The following is a 14,450-nucleotide window of genomic DNA, read 5'->3' on the forward strand; positions in this document are numbered from 1 at the left end:
CCCTACGACAATCCCTCTCTGTCTCTCTCTCATTCTCACTCTCTCCCTCACTAAGATGTTTTGGAAAATCAGGACACCAAAGAGGGAAAGCCAGGAGACGTGCATGTGTGTGTGTGTGTGTACAGATAGAATCAGAATGTCTGTGCCTGTATCATAGAACAATTGTATTTCTCTTTCATAGCTCATGAGACTCAATCAGTAAAGCATGTTTCTCCAACAATTCCTCAGGAGATGTCAAAAGTGTTTATTAGACAATATACAACAATTGTCATTTGACGACATACAATAAGAGTACAGAGATAAAATGAAAGTGGATTGCATAGCTAAGATTATGTGGGCTTGGAATAATTTGATGAAAAAAGCTTGAGCTGACACTGAAATCTATCAAAGTATACTTTGATACTTGTGAGATTACTGGGGTCTTTTCTCAGAAGAAAAATCTGAGAAGCAGGAGACTTAACGTTGCAATGTAAGGGAAGTAGCGACAAATCTTTTATTGGACTGAGGCGGATCTGAATATGAGCTTGCAGTTGACTGGGCTGAGGTTTTTAGGGTACTAAATGATTGCAGAAATCCAGCATACATCACCAGAGAGAAGTCTGTCATTTTCCCTTGAAGTTCCGGACACTTTGATTGAAAATTACGGCAAATGAATCCTTTTACAATAGAAAATAGAGTATTTTCCATTTCATGTTGACTTTAGGCAAATGGTGTCCATTTGATCTCCATCTAATAGCATTCCCAATGAATCATTCTTTAAAATCTTAGCTTTTCAATGAATCACTTGATCCAGTTTGCAAAACCTGAATGATTCATTCACCAAACAAACTAAACTGATTTTCAAACTCACTGACTCAATGATCTGGTTTCAGGGTGTAACAGCTCACTGGAGGTGAAGATTATCAGGTAGTAACAACTTCAATTTTGGTATGTCAACACCACAAAGCTATATCATCTTTAGACTTAAAATACCGCACACATTATTTTAATGATAATTTGATAGTGCTTTTTGAAAGCTCCTGTCTCCAATTGCAATTAAAAGAGCAAACAACACATTCAAAATCTTTCCTTTTGTGTTTCGCAGAAGTAAAAAAGTATTGGAATGCTTTTTTGGAATAACATGACGGTGAGTAAAAGATGACAATATTTTCATTATCTGTGAACTGTTCCATTAAGATCTAATTATATATATTTTTTGTCTCTAATAGGCGTGATACAGAAAAGGAATGCATTATGGCATGAGAAAAGCGAGAGATTGAAAGAAAGAAACAGGATGAAATGAGAGAACGAGAGAGAGGAAACCTGTTTCTACACTTATTGAGATGTGGATCTGCAGTGTTCCGTTACCCAAAATCCTTAGGGTGAGTCCAGATCTGTGTGTATAGCGACCAGACTCAACACAACCCCATTTAACTATAATCAGACATGAAGATGTGTGTGTGCGCGAGATCGTATCTTGTGTTTTTGATCGCTTATCTGTAAGTCCTTCGATTGGCAAGCTTCTCGCCGAGACTCTTACATCCAGGTGGATGTGAAATGAAGAACATCTCTTTAATTGCATGCATTTGCTGTTGCGTGTGTGCGTGCAACCCAATATCTCTTGCGGCTCTGCCATTTATCGTTGTGTGGTGTCGGAAGCGTCTCCATGACGATGCTCTTTTAAAAGAGGAAGACCGTCATGTCTGGCCCGAGCTCTCAGGATCCCTATGCTCTCTTGAACATGATAGCTTTCACAGTGATCCAGGCGTCGCATGAGAGTGCAAGTAGTTTGGGGAGTTTTGAAAGATAATTACTGGGTGCACAAATGTACACAAACGTTCATTTCGTCAATTATGTTACCAACAAAAATGTTTGCTACCAAAGATGAGACTGAAAATGTGCATCATGACCATAATGAAAACATATCTGTTGACGAAAATATGAAAAAAAAATAACACTAGAAGATCTTAACAATGCACTAACAACAAAAAAGAAAGAATAGGATTTTCATATAATCCATTGATAATTAGTGAAGTCAGGATTTTGTTACATCTTGATATTTAAAAGTTTGTTACACTATTTTAAGAGGTCCTTAATACAATTAAGTACTGAGTAATAATAATGAACTACAGGATTAGGGTGTGGTTTATGGTTAGTTGCTTGTAATTATGCATGATTTATAGTTATTACTACAGGATTCACATGTAACGTGTAACAATGACACTGTAAAATAAAGTGTTACCAAAAAGTTTGAATATCTGGTTTAATTTTGCACTTTTTCATCAACTAAATTTGACTAACAATTAATGAATATGACATGACATTGACTATATATAAAGAACGACTAAATATAAAGGAGATTTTCATAAAAACGTTATGCACATTATGTGTCAATGTAGAAGAGACGGAATGTTTTTATGAAAACACTTGAGAAAAAAATTATAATCTAAAAAGAATATGATTGTTTCATATTATTCTCTATCAACATTACATACTGATGCACTGTAAAAAAAAATATTTTATATAGATCAATAAGTTATAACAACAATTTTCTACTTTTTTGTTATACAATATTCAACAAATTTTTCAAGTCAATTTAATACAATTTAAGTTGAAATAACTTAAACATCCCAGTTGATTGTACTTAAAAATGTAAAGCAGCAACTTTTTTTTACAGTGTACGTTTAAACTTTGGTTTAATTTAGCTGATCATCATTAACTAAAGTTTACTACAGGATATTTCTGTCTACACACAAAGACTGGCATACATGCATAAATGTGCATTTTGTGTCGGCGTATCTTAAATGTTGCGTTCATGAACTCAGTTTGACTTTTGTAGGTTCATGGCACGTGTGCGTGTGAGAAGCCTCTCGTGTCGGCTATCCGGCGCCCTGTCCCATCTCAATCTTGGCCCACATAATGTCTATTCAGAGCGACAGAGGGTTTGCTCACTGTAAAAACACACCTGGCCTAATAATGACACTACTAATACAACAATAATGTGGTACTAATGTCAGAATAATGTCGGAAAAAACAGCCAATCCCCCTGCTCGTCATTAATGGGACCCTCTCCGCTGGTGATGTCATCTGTCCAACCTGCCGTAGCGAAGGAAGCACTTCCGTGCTCTCCAAGGAGACCGGGGTCACGGGGTCAACCACTTAGCGATCGCGTGAAAGGAAGGCTAAGAGTAGCCAAGCTAGTCGCCGGAGTGACGTCCCTGCACACAAACACACTGACGGTAGCCTGATTTGGAAAAAGTGAGCATGTGCCCGTGTGTTGCTAAGCGTGTAAAGGTAGCTTTCTCTCTCAGCTTCTGCCTCCCGGCTCTTCGCTGTGTTGTTTTAGTAGATAGTTTAGTGGCCGGATCCTAATCTCCTTTGAAATGTCAATTTTCACGTAATCAAAACACCATCTATATTTAGTTTCCTGCAGGCGGGCCATTATGTTTTATGTGCTATGCTTGATAGCCTAGCCGGACACACTCATTCTGACATAACCTCAGCTTTAAAAACTATTAAGAGCCCGTCACTTGGATGCACTCTTTAGCAACCTTGTAAGAAAGGCCTCAGTGGTATATTTGAGTCACTTTCGGGGCGAATTTCTTTCAAAGTTCACTCTGTAATTGTTGCAACTGACAGGATGTTATGGTGCTAATGCAACTAGCTGGTTTCTATGGTAATTCCGCCCATGTGTTTACAATCACAGATATTTTTTCCCTTAATTTCAATTGGTGTTTTTTTTTTTTTATCCTAAATCTCTCTTAAAAATTTGCCGTATTTTCCTGGCGATCGTATAGAAATACTGATGATAGAGGTACGTGTGTGTGCGAAAGAGACAGAGCGAGAGGTGGATTAAAAGAAGTGTGCAGCTGTGCGGAGCGACTCTGGGAGGGAAACCTGATCGGATGAGAAGTCCGGACAGAAGACGAAACAGGGTGTAAGGGTGCCGAAAATGAGAGAAAGAAGGCTCTTTTTTCAGTCCGCAGATACAGTGAGATAGTTTTCTCAGGCTGTTGTTTTAGCCACTGAGAGAAAAACCATGTGTGTGTTTTTCCATTTTTGTGTGAGAAGACCCTGAGAAGCAGAGAAATTCCCACTCTCTACTTAATACCTTTGTATGACGGGACTTGTCATTTGGCCGGCTGCAGGATTCTGTGCACCTGTCTGAGGCTTAAGATACAAGAAAACGTCACGTGTAGAGCAATGTTTCGCAACTGGTGGCACACATGTCTCTTTTGAAAGGGTCATGGACAGAAGAATACAAACAATGTTCAACTAAACATATAAAACACTTACCGTGTCTTTTTCTGTTGACATTAAAGGTTTTGCGTCCAATCAAACTCATCTGTCACTAGGTAAAAGCTCAAATTAAGCATTTGCCAATATGGACAGGCTGTGTGGCTTGTACTCCTCCTCGAAAACCTCAAGCAAAACTACAAGATAAAAGAAATTACAACCAAGATTAAATATGGCTTCACTTGCAATGAAGTTAAACAGTTTGTACTGACAGCCATGTATTTTCTGCTTTTCTAAATGTTCCGTGAATTCAAATGTTTTTTGCTCTTGTCACCAAATTAGACAAGAGCAAAAAACATTAGAATTCAAGGAACATTTAGAAAGCAAACAACAATGCCAAATTAAAAGAAAAATAACTAGTTTCCTATTCATTTTGCGTATAACAAAAAATCGATCTATCTTAATATTCAAAAGTTTGTGGTCATTACGATTTGTTTTTTAAAGAAATAACATTTCCTCATAACAAGGATGCATTAAACTTATATGTGACAGTAAATATATCTATAATATTACAAAAGATCCTGAAAAAAGTAGCCTATCACAATATTAAGCAGCACAACTGTTTTCATCATCGATGATGATAAGAAATGTTTCTTGAGCAGCAAATCAGCATTAGGATGATTTCTGAAGGATCATGTGACACTGAAGACTGGAGTAATGATGCTGAAAATTTTGCAATAATAAATAAATAAATTTTACTTTACATTATAGTAAAATATAAAAGATATGCATTTTAAATGCTAATAATATTTCACAATATTACAGTATTTTTGACCAAATAAATGCAGCCTTGGTGACAACACACCTTTAAACGGTATAGTGTAGAATAGATATAGGAAAGAAAAATGTATTTTCTTTTTGCATATTATGATTTACAGCTCAATATTAATAAACGACAATTATTGATTTTAAAAACATTTTGGTTTACTTCATGACTAACACTATATTGGGTTGCTACTTGGTTTCCAATGTAAAAATCTACATTGGAATCTAATTTGTATTAGTGTGTAGATCAAGGTTGAAAAATAAATTATAAGTGACATTAGCACAAATCATTTAAGCATATTGATCTCTACACTAACTGGTTTTGCTTTAGGAGCAATGTTTTACATTGGAAATCAATCTAAATTGAAAATCTATCATTTGAAGATGAATCATTTAGCACTATTTATTGCACATACTTAGGATCAATACTGATAATGATGCATATATACTATAATAAAGGACAGAAAAAGGAAAAGAGACAGTCCTGACAGTGTCAACAATAAGGCAGAAAGCAGAAGAAAGAATAGGTTTGTGATACCATTTCAGATGGATAGACAGAGTGGAGTTTTTAAAGCCATTTGACATTGCTAGAAAGGGAAAAAGAAGCAAGTGATTAGCGTGACACACTTTTTCCCAAATCTGAACTCATAATCACTTGCTCCAAACCACTGGGGACTGAGTCCACCTCACACAGAGAGAGAAACAGTACGAGAAAGCGAGAGAAATGATGATGAGGCTCGTCACCCTGGAAACGGGCAGTGGTTACCCCAGTTTAAGGTAAACTTCCCATCCACCCACCTCCCAGCTCCATCTCTATGCTTCTCTGGGAGGAAATTGGGGTTACGCTCTCACCGGAGGGCCAAATCTAAAGTTTCCCCACATTTATTCTGAGGGGAAGCAAAGCCAGAACATTGCCTCGGGTTACGGCCCAGACCGAGAGAAAGACACACAGAGAGAGGTTAGGATGGAGTGAAGGGAGTCAAAGGGTGAAGAAGGGAGAGAAAGAGGATGAAAAAATTGGATTTGCGACATGAGACACCAAACCCGCAAGATTTAAACTTTTTTAAACGATTTGCTTTAAATGACCGTAGCACGCAACTTGAAAAAAGAAATGGCTGTTTCGTGGTCAGTAGACGAGGTGGCGGCGCAATTACAGTATAACGATCAGTCTATAATCCCACCCACTTTGAAGCGGTTCTAAACTGCAGTGGAAAAGCAAACAGAGCCAAAGTAAGATAAGCCGAGCCGAGTCGTACCACACTGTCTAAAAGCGCTGTATGTGAATATATTTTAAAATGTAATTTATTCCAGTGATGACAAAACTGAATTTTCATCTTCAGTCTTTAGTCTCACATGATCCTTCAGAAATCATTCTAATATGCTGGAGGAACATTTCTTACCAGTGGATGCATAATATTTTTTGTGGAAACCATGTTCATTTTGTTTTCTGGATTCTTTGATGAATAGAAAGTTCAAAAGAAAAGCATTTATTTGAAACAGAAATATTTTGTAACATTATAAATGTCTTTTGATGTCAGGCATAATTATGTCCCTTTTAAAAAGCATTACTTTAGCTTGAGATGGCAAAATGCAATTTGTTACTTCTCTGACAGAATGTTTAAATTCTTACAAAGCTCATTACCTTGAAAAGGCACCATTTTTATAATTGAAAGAGTGAAAGAGAAAGAGGGTGCTAAAGGTACAGTCAAGGTCCTGAGGTTCGTTGAGGCGTGTGATTGCGCTCATTGTTGAGTAAACATCGGCTGACAAGGAAAACAGTAATGCTTCCTCTTTCCCAGAAACCCACTAGGGCTCCTCAAAAACACTGACGGACCGCAGCGTGTGGCTACAGAGCCAATCAGATATCTCACAATGTGTGAGGGGAATTTAGAGTAGAATTTCAGGATTAAGATGTGCACATGATCGACGGTAAGAAGAAGAAAAAAGTTTCCCACTAGAGGTGAAACCAATGACTAGTAGATGAGAGCAGAGGTGATAATGCAGACAGATTATGATTGCATTTGATAAAGATTATAACAAATATTTAACAGATTGTGATATATGATTGTGATATATGATATATGATTGTGATAAAGAACAGCTAGAGATGGTATCATAAAAAGATAACAGTATTGTTATAGTTAAAAATAATCATGAATATTTAGATATGCTATACAGTATATTAAAATAGTAAATTTGATTTAAAAAAAAATATATTGAACTTAGAGTGACACTGATAGACGGACTTGAGCTATTTAAAATATTATATATATCATAAACAGCTGGAGGATCTTTTAACTTTAGCCATATAACCACCACCCCAAACATCCTAACAACAAACTTGCATTCGCTTAAAATGCCCAAATTCCATATAAATGTGCTTAAACACACCTTAGCAGCTACACATCAATACTCTGGGAACCACATATTACATCCTAGCATTGTGGGCATTTTCTTTAGCAAAGTTAAAAAATTAGCTTTGTGAATGTGATATAAGTGGCCAGACAGGAGTGTGTGTGTGTGTGTGTGTGTGTGTGTGTGTGTGTGTGTGTGTGTTTGTGTGTTCATTAGCATGGGGCTTAAATCAACATGCGCATCAGCTTTAGATGGTCCATGCACCACCTTCCTGTTGGCTTTTCACTGGTGGGACTGATTTGCATTGCAAACAGTGAGAGGCTGCAGGGCAGTTCTCTGAATCACAGCCACAATCAGCTGTAAACAGCTTTACTGACACATGTTATAATTTATGAAGTGTGTTAAAGCCCTCACAGCACTGCCAATCATTCTCTCGTGTGAGTCTCGCTCACATGCACACATACTTAGAAGACACACTAAAATACATGTCCAAATACAATACATATTGCCGTAAATATTTGTTTAGAGACCTATTTTAAGTAGCAAATTCTTAAAATTATGTTGTAAATTCATATTTTAGCAAGGAAAAGAAGATTAAATGAATGAGAAAGAAAGAAAATTATTACAAAAAGAAAAATAATCCAGAGGGTTATGGTGTGAGTCAAAAGTAATGTTCTGCATGTCCTAAAGTGGTATATTTGTTAATTACAAACCACTATGAAACAATTAGGTTTGTAAAGTATAAGCTAAACCTGGGGTGTCCAATACCCTGCTCCTGGAGGGCCACTGTCCTGCTGAGTTTAGCTCCAGCTTGCCTCAACACACCTGCCTGGAAGTTTTTAGTATGCCTAGACCTTGATTAGCTGTTTCATGTGTGTTTACAGGCCTACTGAAGTGTCTTGAATCATGCAGTGTAATTCTATTTGTTGAATTTCCACTGAAACAGGGAAACAGGAAAACATGGTGGGACATATCGAGCAGCTCCTCCCCTTTTTAAAATGGCCAATAGCGTTTGGTTTATATTACAGCTCGGCTAAGTCGCGTTTGATAGTTATGACAGCCAGAGTCTAATAGATTCCCTTTTTAGATTTAAAGCTGCAGTCTGTAACCTTTTTGGGTTAAAAATGATCAAAAATAATTTTTTGAGCAAGTACATTTATTTTATTTATTTATTTATAACAAAAGTGGATGTTACTTTCTTGTTCAGATGAAATTTTCCGGTGAAAATTCTTATGTTGGTCATACTTCCAAAAAGTAGAATCTGTGATTCCGAATGACAGTATCCACACCGGCGCGGTGACTGACAGCCGCACATTCTCCTCAAAACATTGGATTCATCCGTGCTGTGCGTGCCGAGGCACAACCCACGTAAAGTTGATAATTCCGCGAATAACTGCAATTGCAGATTTCGAACAGAGATGGCGACAAAGAGGAAACACTACGGACTGCAGCTTTAATATGAAACTGTTACTAAGGCAAAACAGTGAACATAGTCATGCTGAGGATGTGACGTTTGAAAAGTGTATAATTTATGTTTTCTCTTCTACTCATCTGTGCTGTTTCTAATGCCGAGTCTGTCTAACCGTTTCTCATCCATATCGTTTTAAAATACAGCATTCTGTGTAGAATTCAAATGGGTCTAGTGTGTTTTGTGGTCTGCGTCGACTCACTATATGATCCGCTGTGTGCCATCGTGTCTCTAGACCGGAGCAGACTGTGTGCGCTCTGCAGCGGTTCACACGACTTCATTCGCCCCAATGGAAAGCATATACACGGTCTGAATCGTTCCCTATCAGCTATATAGTGCACTATGTGCCATTCACCTATAGGAAATAGTAATTGTGTGAACATGTGACTGATTTCAGCCGCAGCTTCAGCATAATTTCTAGAGAGCATTTGATTGGACAGAAAATCTGATGAGAAGCTGAAGTGCAGGGTGATGTCATCTAAATAGTTGATCCATATTGGACGGAAGTGAGAGACTGTATGTTCTGAATGCTTATATCTTCTAAATGTGAATTTTGTCATTGTTTTGGAGCACACTAGCTTATAGATAACCTTAAGGTTAACATTTTCATACTAAAAGCCAAAAAAACTTTAATTTTGATTTCATGGGGACTTTAAATTGGAGTTTGAGCTAACTTTGCAGGACTTTTGTCCTCCACTAGCAGGACTGGACACCCCTGAATTAAACTGCAATTTATCGCTCAGTTTAGAAAACGGCTTTTGGCGCCCCCTAATGGTTAGACATATAACACAGTTTAGATATTCAGGGGATTGAAATTTGTCGAATGTGTGAATTTTTGTGGCAAACATTGACTGTCTAAGACTTTTTAAACAAATCACTTTCTTGAAAATATTCTTCCCACATGTTGGTGTACAAAATAATGAATAGTAGGCTACTTTACTTAGGTTGATGATGTGGGCCTACGATAGAGGCCAACCAAAGCGCTCTAGAAGTCTTGTAGCCTACTGGTACTCAGGTGTGCGCTCTTTCTAGTTAGCCTATTTTCTTTCTTCCGAAACATACATAGTTGTATAAAAAAATCGACACCCCAACCTTCATGAAGGTTTAAACTTAAGCTGGGAGTTCAGATACCACAACCCTCCCAGAATTCAAGGAAATGTGGCAACATAATTAGGAAAGTAGCCTATTTTCTTTCCTGCTACTATATGAGTTGGCACAATCTTTTGATATAATATATTGCTCGTTATAATGTCTGCTAAATTGCAAAAGACAATTCTGAAGGTACTGCATTCTCTTATTTTTTCAGGGATCTGGCTGCAGAACTTTTTTGCGCTAGCAGATGGCGCCATACCTCATATTAATGGCATTTCATTCATGTTAGGTGAGTGAGTGTGTACGCGTGCATGTGTCTGGAACGTTTCCAATAAGGTTTGTAAAAGGCTTGTAATTTTTGGATTGGTTCCTTTTTCCTTCTTTGAATCTTTTTTTGTCCTTCTCTTTATCATGTCACCCCTTCAGGCTTGGCCCTTGTCCAGATCTAACCCTTTTAAAACAGGCACACTCTGTGCCCAAGCCACACACACACACACACACACACACACACACACACACACACACACACACACACACACACACACACACACACACACACACACACACACACACACACACACACACACACACACACACACACACACACACACACACACACACACACTCACAGAGAGAGAGAGACACAGACAGACAGAGAGAAATACAAAAAAAAGGTTAGGGTCCAAGCCATGTAAGGTTCAAATTCTAGAAGTACATATCATATATACATATTGTCCAAGTTAGGGTACACAACACACGTCTTTGTCACTTGCACATCTGAAACTACCATTATAGTGTATATTTTTGCCTTTTAAACAAATTGAAATAACAAAGCAGAGTGAGCCACTATAATTTAACTAGTCTGAAAACTATGCTTGCTATGCGTGACTATTAAACTAGTCTTCCTTTAATAATAAGTTATTTAAGATGTTATTGTTGCCATTTTAGGGCTGATTGTTTCGTGTTTGAAGATGTTGCGGACTAGGGCTCTTCATGGCAGATTGAGGAAGCCCAACAGCGTGAAGCTCTAGTCTTCATTTGGAGGAGGGATAGTTGAGATTTGGACTGGTTTTGGGTCTCATTATGGACTGGAGAGGGGGTTATTTTCTGGGGTAATGGGGGTGCAGCTGGGGTCCATGCCAGGGCCCCCTCAAAGCAAAGAAGTGCACAACAATCAGGAGTTCTGATTGGACAATATAGGGTCATCATCCGAGCAACGCTTACAGCCGGCAAAGAGCCACACGCAAACTCCTTGTGTCTCTATGTGCCTTTCTTTCTTTCTTTCTTTCTTTCTTTCTTTCTTTCTTTCTTTCTTTCTTTCTTTCTTTCTTTCTTTCTTTCTTTCTTTCTTTCTCTTTCTTTCTCTTTCTTTCTTTCTTTCTTTCAATCAAAAACAAGATTTATTTAACTGCACATTTACATACTGGATGTCAGTATGTAGGAAGAATACCTTAAGGATTCTTTAGGAGATAAATTCACACACACACACACACACACACACACACACACACACACACACACACACACACACACACACACACACACACACACACACACACACACACACACACAGCTAGATAATATAGGTAGAAATATAAACAGAAATTAGAATTTTTTAGGGAAAACAATAATTACAACTACTCAAATTCTGTTTGTATGTGTTCAGAGAAGGGGTATAAAAGGGGGTATACCCCCTCAAAAGACCCCCAAAAGATTGAACTCTCTCAACTTTCTCGCCTCCTATCCCGCTCCCTTTCTACTTCCCAACACACACACACATGTTGGGTTGTCGTGTTTTATGGGGACATTCCATAGACATGATTTTTATTCTGTACAAACACATAAACCGATTGAATTAAAAAGGTAGGTCACCTGAGGTCAGTAGACCAGAAATGATCCATCCACACCCAACACAGCTATTTGTCCACTACTAACACACATAACAATCATGAATGAATTTCTGAAGGATCATATGACACTTAATACTGGAGTAATGATGCTGAAAATACAGCTTTGACATGCAGGAATAAATTACATTATAGAGTTAATAAGAGTTCATTTGGTTTAATTCATGCTTTTTTTAAGTGTTTGAGTATTTTGCAGAGTTGTCATATGGAATCATTTCCAAAAACATCATATTCTTTGTCTGTTGAATTGTTTAAATGTAAAAAATTTAAAAAATTCTAAAATTCTAAAGAGCAAATATTAAATGGTTAGAAAAGAGGGTTAGGTTTCTGCAATACCTCACCTGCCACATGTATGTTCTCTTTCTCTCTCAATAAAAGAGGCCACTATTCATTATCCATAAGTCATCTGAATTCTCAATAATTAGTCTTATATGACATCTCCTGTTTGAGCAAAACGTGTTGAAACTCAAGTCGAACCATTTAGAATTTCATTTAGATAACTTGTGAAACAATATTAATCCTGTGCTTTGTTCCAAACCCTTTGCATCTCAAAACATTATTCTGTTATGTCAACAAATCATTGAAACATATGATCCATAAAAGGTGTAAACTAACACCGGAGAATTAGCTTTATATTTCAAACATCAGGGTGGAGTCCTTACAGATTCAGAGTTGTCGTTGTTCGAAAGCGTGTGCCGTTTAACTGTGGACGCCACGTTTGAAACCTCAGTTCCAGTTCTACAACATAGCATTTACGCTCAAGACAAACATTCAGAGGGTTCCGACTTAAGAAGAGGATGGAGACGAGAGAGAGAGAGAGAGAGAGAGAGAGAGAGGGTGAGCCAAGAGGGATGCTGATGGAAGATTAGAAAGATGAGACAGTTAAACCTTCATCCTCCCCCTGTCAAGACACATTCTGCATCATTTGCTTTGCTTTAATGTTCAGTGTAAAGCGTGTGGGATTTACAAGCTATCAATTATGTGATCATGTTTTCTCCAAGACTTTCCATACATGGCAGTCTGAAATCTTTTGTTATGTCAGATTATCTGATTGAAGGATTTCTCTGTCATTAGTTCTCGGAGACACTCCCGGAGATCAGATAAATGTCAGGAGATCAAGTGCACCTCAAGTGCTCACGTCCCAAGACTGTGTGCATGACCATTCAGGAAAAACAGACTCTTCAACAAGTTGCTCAAATGGCAAGGGTTGTTAAAAGGTTAACCGCAATAAAACAAACCTCAGAAGCAGTGCAAGTCCTCCCCATTGGGGTGCAAAGGTTATTCTTTTAAGTTGAGACAGTTCATTGCTCATGACATAGAAGAATCGCAGTGTCATTTTTATTCAAGCCACAGACACATATACCGACTAAAACAATCAATAAAAATCACACTCTCAGTAAAAGACAGCACCATGGCAGTTTTCAAAAAACAAAATTTGCCATTAAGTACATGCAACGTTGAGTAGATAAATATCTATCATCATTATAACTGCATTCTGAGGTCATACACTTAAGCCACAATTAAAATTACACAAGATGTATCAACAAAATATCAAACCAAGAGAAACAAAACGCTCTACAGACGTAAACTGCACACATCTCTACCGAACACAGGTATTTTGAAGCAGTTATGCTTATTTTTGAAAACACATTTTCTAATAAGTAACTAGATAAAAAATAGTGGAGAACAAACACGTGAGACGCCAGAACATTACTATTATTACGATGTCAATCATCACAGTCATCACAGTTGTGTTCTGTACACACATGGAGCGATAACTTAAGGGATTCACTCCTGCATTTAAATGTGGCTGTTACACTTGAAATTGTATAGTGTGTATGTGGCCATTGTCTCCAGCTCTGTGCCGTGTGTTGGAAACTTGTTTGAGTTATTGGTACATTTGTTCAAATAATCACAAGCTTCTGCCTTCACGTGTCTTTGTTGGCATGGTGATCTAACGGCTAGTCCTTGGCCTGACAAGCTCATTGTCTTGTTCAGCATCACTATTTATGCTCAACACTACAGTCAGTAAATGTCTTTACCTTCACTTCTGATTAATTTTATGCATGCTTGCTGAGTAATTTTAATTTCTTTCAGAAAAATTTATAGGTAGTGTATGTCGAAGAGCTCAGTGGTATTGTGATGTATTTGCGGTTAACTTTATAAGAAAATCCAGACAGAACTACCACTTCAACCTAGAACATCTGAAAATACAGCCAGTTGTGTTTGATCATTTGACTTTCATGGATTAGTAAATCACTAAGTCAACTCAGGTTTACAAAATAGCCTATCTTAAGACCACTAAATAAAAAGAGATTTGTGGGTAGATTTGAAAGTTTGTTAGATTCTTTTTGGGATTAGAGTGGCATGGTTGTTATGAAGCCCTACAGAGAATCAGAAATGTAAGCTTAGCGTTAAGTTCTGCCAGGAAGACTCAATCAGCGCGTCATGAATTAACTCACTTCTAACCAATCATGACACTCTCAGTATACTCTCAGTATTAACACTCTCAGTATAAAAGAATGGTACTTACATCCGTCTGAGTTCGCAGATACTGACGGCGCCAATTACCTCCATCCTCCCCAACC

The sequence above is a fragment of the Leuciscus leuciscus genome (assembly GCF_965113295.1).
Source record: "Leuciscus leuciscus genome assembly, chromosome: 9".
Taxonomy (NCBI): domain Eukaryota; kingdom Metazoa; phylum Chordata; class Actinopteri; order Cypriniformes; family Leuciscidae; genus Leuciscus; species Leuciscus leuciscus.